Raw genomic sequence first — 7,124 nt, forward strand, 5'->3', positions numbered from 1 at the left:
GTTGAGCTTTTTAACCATCTTGCTGCACAAAAATTCATACCATTTACACAATTTTTCCAAACATATAACTAGCCAGGGTTCATCCTGAATATTCTAATTCCTAGAAACAGACTCAAAGAGCTTGTATTTAGCAACCATCCCCCCTAAATATTAAGGATTGAAAGGGTTTTGATGTTGTGAGCTTTAATAAAACAACATGGCCATCATCTATATTTAGGAAGGCTTTAATTTCTCCTGAGGCGAGGGTGATGTTTTAGTTCTAAGTCTGAAATAGTTTCAAAAAAGCATTGGTAGACACTGCATCATCAGTCTATCACCATGTCGGGGCTGCTGTGCTTGACGTATCTTCCTCGCAGTCCAGCCCTCTAGGGCAGTTGCCCTAGCAGCTAAGTCAGATTTAACCCATCTTTACTGAGTTTAGGAGCAAGGAAGCTGATTAAGATCATTAGGTTTTCATTACTGGTCTGGCCATGACCAACTGATACTTGACTTTCTTCCTTTGCTACATACTTGCCTTTCACACTATGTTCTAAGCTTTGATGAAAGAGAACTTTACAGAGGTTACAGTTACCAATATTATAATTATGTATTTGTGTTTATTAATAAGGCATGTTTCAATTAAACACTGTTGTACTGCCATTCTGTCTTAATATCCTATCATCAGTTGAACCAAAGGCAAAACATTACAACCTTAGAATTTGTTGAGAGGCAAGGATTTCTTAGAGTGATATCTTTTATTGGACCAACTGCATAGTTGGGATAGAGTTAGATTGTTGGAGTGGTGGGACAAAAAAAGGGTGCAGAAAAAGGGACCTAACTAAAGCGTGTTCAGATAGAAGACTGTCGTGTAAGGCATATTTCACAGCATCTGGGTTTCTTCCAGTCTATGCTAATGCTGCCTAGGTGTGATTTAAAAAGGTTGCGTGTGTCTTAGTAATGCCCAAAAGCTTGCAAAGAATTTTTTCCAACTATTTAAGTTGGTCTAATAAAAGATATCAGATTTACCCAAAGAGCCTTGTCTGCCTTAGTAATGTGTACACATTTTGATCTGTTGTTTCTCCCATTTACATATAACTCTGGAAAGTTGTATACATTGGTACGTTGTTAGGGCTGTGACTAAATGCAACATTTGTCAAAAACAGTGATGACACATAAGAGAAATTTCAGAGCAAGGCTGGTTAATGGAAATACCTGTCTATATCTTGGTAATGACTATGTTGATGATCCCAAGATCTTGTCTAGCTGCCTGTGTCCAGGCTTTGCCTGTTCATTGCACTGTTAGGTATGAAATTGCCAGCTGTTGTTTTGATTTCTCTATCCTCTCTCTAACATCTCTTCCTCTATCTTCTACCTTTTATTGCTCTCTATGCTCACACTGGGGTTTTCAGACATGCCCTTGCTACAACAACTTGCCTTATTTCATAAGTACCACTTACACCCTTTTCTCCCAAACTCTCTTCATTATCATGTGATGCAATGCTATGAACTAAAGACAGAGGCTCAATTCTTTGTAAGTGATATGTAACTTTTTATATTATTATAAAGATAATGGGTTGGTTTTGTGAGTCTGCTGTTGTGTATATTTCAGACATTGCTGCAAAGAAAAGGATAAGCTAAAGGAGAATAGTGTAAGTACCTTCTTTCTTGGTTGAGCACTTCAGTAGCATGAAGTGACTTTTTTCATATGGGCTTCAGGAATTTAAGCCAAATTCTTATCCAACATAAGAGATTTGGATAAAATAAGAAATTCCTTAGAAGCCAGAAAACAAGTTGTCACGCAAATCCTGACAGCCCAGGTGGCCTAAATGGATGTTTAGACACCTACTGCAATATAATCTGTCTACTTGGCAGACACAGTTGCCCATTGAATCCTTGTCTATCTTCTTCTTCCTTCCTTTGTGTTCTATGTATTTTTTCAAATTGGTGTTTATATTTGCCATAGTTTTTGTTTCTTATAGGCATTTTTGGCAAATTGTTTTACTTCTGTTTGGTGGATTTCTCTGTCTCTTGTTGAGTGGTGGGGTGGTGGGGGTTGTTGTTGTTGTATGAAGTTGTAGGGTTGAGTCCTTCCGTCTGTGCCTTGCCTTTAGGCCAACAGATTTTCTGAAAAAAGAATTTTAGATGGCCTACCCTCCCCCATTAATTATAAGGAGCAGGGGCAGGGGTGGGGAGCAGGCAACTAAAGGTGCTCTCTCCTCAGGGAAGAAGCCTTTGCCCTTAGATTCCCATTCTTTGCTAGCCAGGCTGCTATGATGAGTTTTAGGGAAGATGTACTGCAAGTACTTAATTGCTGGCATGGTTGAGAAGCTAATGCAGAAGAGAGAACACTCAAAATGTTATGCAGGCAGCTTGCCTGCCTAAGCCCATGGTCACTTGGCACCAGTGTTGTGGCAGAACAATCCAACCAAGTTATGAACAGGCAAAATGCCATCCATTCAAATGGGTATGGCTGTAGGCAGCCAAATGACCATCATCTGTGGCTGTGAATAGCAGGGCTTTTATCCACGGACAAAGAAAAAGCTTCTGTAGCTACATATAAGTGTACTTCTTGGCTCCTGTTAACATAGCTTTTATGTTGCATAGGAACAAAAAAGTGAGAGGCGTTCTAATGGAGTCTCTGCCTCCTTTCTGATTTTATGTGCCGGGGTCACATGGGCATGAGAAAAGATGAGCCACGGTTAAGAGGATGCATTACTGCTAATCTAGTTTCTGGATGGTTTAACCAAAACTCAAGAAAATATTTGTTATTGTATAAAATTAGATTTACCTTGCATAGGAAAGAGAGAACTTGTTTTCTATTTTTGACCTAACTATTACATGGTAGTTATTAAAGGGAATCTGTAAATGCTCATTTTCATCATTATAATAGGTACTAAGCTAAAATTTCCATTAACAGCAACAGAAGAACTTTTCATTTTTGTTTTATGTAATGTAAAGCTATATACTGGTAATTACTGTAAGGGGTTTGATTTATGGTTTTTTGGAAGTAGGGACACAGATTTCAGCAGAAGTTCCAGTGTCCATCATCTTTGACTCTTTTCAGAAACCTTTCAAATGATTCAAGATACCTTCTGTATTTTGGATGACTTGCAATACCATCAGTATGCCTGCTATAGTGCTGGATCAGTTGTCAGAGTCTAGAATCATGTTCCTCCAAAAGAAGAGAATATATCATTTTTGCCAAATAGAGGTTTAAATGAATACAGAAGAGAGATCCTGGCCTATGGCCTACCGTCTCCTGCAGCAAGACCTGCAACTTCTGCAGATGGGTTTGTGGCTCAAGGATTGGACTGTTAAGTCGGATCAAGACCTGTCAGTTAGCTGTGGTAGAGATCTTTCTTCAACTGAAGGACTGCCATTACCAAAATTAGAGGGAAATCCAGAAGTAGAGTCCATAACACAGTCTACGGTCAGGATCTGGGGTTCAGATGCTGAGTACCAATCCAAGCAGCAGTCCACAGTGCAAAATCCAAAAACGGCACCAAACCAGAGTCAGGAGCCAGGATGCAGATCCACAGGGAGATCTTAAGCTGAAGTCCAGAAATAAGCCAAATCCAGGGTCGGGGACCATGAGGCTTACCATAGCAAAACTGTTAACTGATCTGCAAACCCAAGGCCCCAGCTGGTCTTAAATGGATAGGTAGCACTCCCAGCATCCAACCAGGATCCTTGCTGCTGAACTGGGGCAGAGTTCACCATCTAGGGCTTGCTGCAGGTGTGGCTGCTAAGGTACTTGATCTAGGCTGGTCTGCCTGACCAGACTCCCTGGCAATTAGGCTATAAACATATCACATTTGCCCAGGGACCAGCTGTACTGTGACTTCTTTCACAATGAAGAAGTTGTGGGATTGGTGTGTCCACACATCACCCTTCCAGTTGGTTTTTAAAACTGGCTGAATGCATCACTGCTCTTCCACCAGCAGGTGACAGGAGCATGAGCAAGCACACATCTGAGCTTTCCTTGTGCTGGTCCAGTGTCTGTAGGTTCTGCTGACTGCCAGTGCTGAGCAATGCATCTGTAAGGTGTTCAAATTGTGGGTGGTGAAATTCTTGTGGGAGGAATTTTGTTGTGATTCACTACACAATTCATGCCCCTGACCATCCACCTGTATTTCCAATGCATTTGGGCTGCCAGTACTGTCTGTGACAGAGCATCAACTACCATCAGCTACTATGAATCCATATGTGGTCATCATTTCATGGATAGTTTAAATTTGCAGATGACACCAAGATTTGGGGTGAGGTGGGCACGCTAGAAGGGAAGGACAGATTACAGCAGGACCAGGACAGGTTACAGGGGTGGGCAAATGAAAATAGGATGGGATTCATACTTACAAGTGTAGGGTGCTGCACTTGGGCAGTAGGAACCAGCAGCATACCTATAGACTGGGGAACTCCCTTCTCGAAAGCACGGTGGCAGAAAGAGATCTTGGGGTCCTTATTGATTCCAAGATGAACATGGGCTGACAATGCAAGAACACGGTTCAGAAGGGCTAACCGTACCTTGTCCTGCATCCACAGATGCATCATGAGCAGGGCCAAGGAGGTGATCCTTCCCCTCTATGCAACACTGTCAGGCCGCAGCTGGAGTACCACATCCAGTTCTGGGCCCCGCACTTCAGGAGGGATGTGGACAGCACTGAGAGGGTCCAGAGGAGGGCCACTCGCATGATCCGGGGACAGCAGGGCAGACCCTATGAGGAGAGGCTACGGGACCTTATCCTGTTCCGTCTTTGCAAGAGAAGGCTGAGAGGGGGACCTGGTGGTCATCTATAAACTTACTAGGGGGGACCAGCGGGGTTTTTGAGAGATCTTGTTCCCCCGAGCGCCTCCCGAAGTAACAAGGAATAACGGCCATAAGTTGCTAGAGAGAAGATTTAGACTAGACATTAGAAGGCACTACTTCACAGTCAGGGCGGCTAGGATCTGGAACCAACTTCCAAGTGATGGCTCCCACCCTGGGGGGGTTTTAAGAGGAGATTCAATGTTTACCTGGCTGGGGTCATTTGAGGCCAGTTTTCTCTCCTGCCCATGGCAGGGGGTCGGACTAGAAGATCTAGAAGGTCTCTTCCAACCCTACATCTATGAATCTATGACATTGTTGGCCTGGCATCATGATTGAGTGAAAACACAATTAAGTAGGAAAGATGATGCCAGAGGGTTCTGGAAGCAGTACTTGTGGGGGAGAAGCTTGTGTGTGTGTTCACTGCCAAATTATGGATGGCCACAGTTACGTGGGAGGTATGTCTGAAGATCCAACAGATGATGGCTCTGCACATCATGTACATTTCCAGCCTATAGGAGATTGTGGATGGCTTTGCTAGTCTGGGATTCTCCAACTGTCTTGGAGCTATTGACATGTTGTCATCCTCTTCCTCCCATGCACCTTGGCTGTGAATTCATCAACTGAGAGGGCTTATTCTTGATCATGCTTCAGGCAGTTGTGGACCACTGCAGTCATCTCATGCACACAAATGCCAGCTTGTTTGGCAGGATGCATGACTCAGGATATTTAGGAGCTCCCTCCTCCCTGAACTGATGGAGTAGAGAGAGTTTGCCCCTGGTGTACCTGGTATCCAGGTGGAGGAAGTGACTGTACCCTGCTACTAATGAGGGGCCCTGCCTACCCACTTCACTCATGCCACTTACCATTCCTGAAAGTGTCCCATCACAGGCTGGGTCTTCTGGAGCACCAGGTAGCTTTCTAGTAGGAGAGGGCTGGCTGGGATGCTGAAGACAAGGGAGGACAGGAAACTCCAGGCCTTTGTTGTTTAAGCCTGGGTCCATTTCAGAGTCTGTGCAGCTCTGGAAGATGGCTAGGGAATCAGCACAGCTTGGCAGGATGGCCAGAGAGACTGCAATCTTGTTCGTTGCCCAGGTTGCTATGCTGGCCTTCAGGGGCTGTCTTCAACAATGGTTGAATCAAGAGTCCTCATTGCACTCTTGGGTGGAGTGGGGTTGCTGTGTCACAATCTTTTCAGACATAACCATATCAATGACTCTGAAGAAACAGGACAGTTCTTCATAGTGGGTTCATATAACCCTGTGCATGCCCAACACATGGTTGCCATTCTGTTTTCTCGTGAAGTGCTGCCCCAGTACCTTGCGCTTGGACTGGCCCTGTGTCCAGTCAGTCATCCCTAGGCCGCCATTTCCTTCACGATAGAGTGTGCAGACAGAACTCCTGCTCCCTGCTGTGACTGAGAATGCTTTGCAGGAAGTGTTCTGAATTGCAGCGATCCCCCGGACAAGGCAGAAATTCACTGTTGGTTCCAGGGGGAGGGGAATCTAGCTGCTGGCTATAAACCTGAAACCAGTTGCCCCTAGCATTGGAGGCTGTAAAGTTTTCAGAATGGGAGTGTAAAAAGGGAGCAGAGGGAGCTCATTCTAGGGGTTCTCCAGCTGGCCCTGGAGGCTGGAGTCGTAGGCAGATTAATGAATGGGCCAGCTGGGCACGAGCCTAGGGGCCTCTACCGGTTCAGGGCCCCGGGATCCTCATCACCAGGAAAGTGAAAGCCGCAGTTTTAAACTCAGCACCTGTTTTTTGTCTCCCAGCAGGGAGACAAAAATGGCACCAAGTTTAACACCAGGGCTTTTGCATGTGCTTCCCTGGGAGCTGGAAGCAGGGCCCCTCCACCAATGGGATGGCAGGGCTGGGGCCGTGCTGGGAGAATTGTGCTGCACCGGGTGGGGGGGAGGCTGGGTGGTGCTGTGCCTGGAAGGGAGTGGGCTGAGCCAGGCCAGGAGAGCCACAGCCCACCTGGCCAGGGGGCAGTTGGGGCTAGGCCAAGCCAGCAGTGCCACACTGCATCACGCCTTTGCCAGTGGCAGTGCTAGCAGGATCTTAAGGGCTATAGCCCCCCAAAATTCATCTTAACCCCACATAGCCACCTGCCCACAGAGACATGGTATGGCACTCCTAGCCTGGGCCAGCCCAGCCCAGCCATCTGTATCTGCATGGCCGCACAGGACAGCCGGGCAGCAGCTCCCTTCAGGTAAATGTAATAGGGTCTGGGGGAGCGAGACTGAGCTGCAGGTAGCTCATGGTGGGGGGTGGTGAGGTGGGACAGGGCTGCCTCCATGTGATTGAGGGTGGGAGGGGAGAGGTCCTGTGAGGAGAAAGA

The sequence above is a fragment of the Alligator sinensis genome, unplaced genomic scaffold (assembly GCF_000455745.1).
Source record: "Alligator sinensis unplaced genomic scaffold, ASM45574v1 scaffold713_1, whole genome shotgun sequence".
Lineage (NCBI taxonomy): Eukaryota > Metazoa > Chordata > Crocodylia > Alligatoridae > Alligator > Alligator sinensis.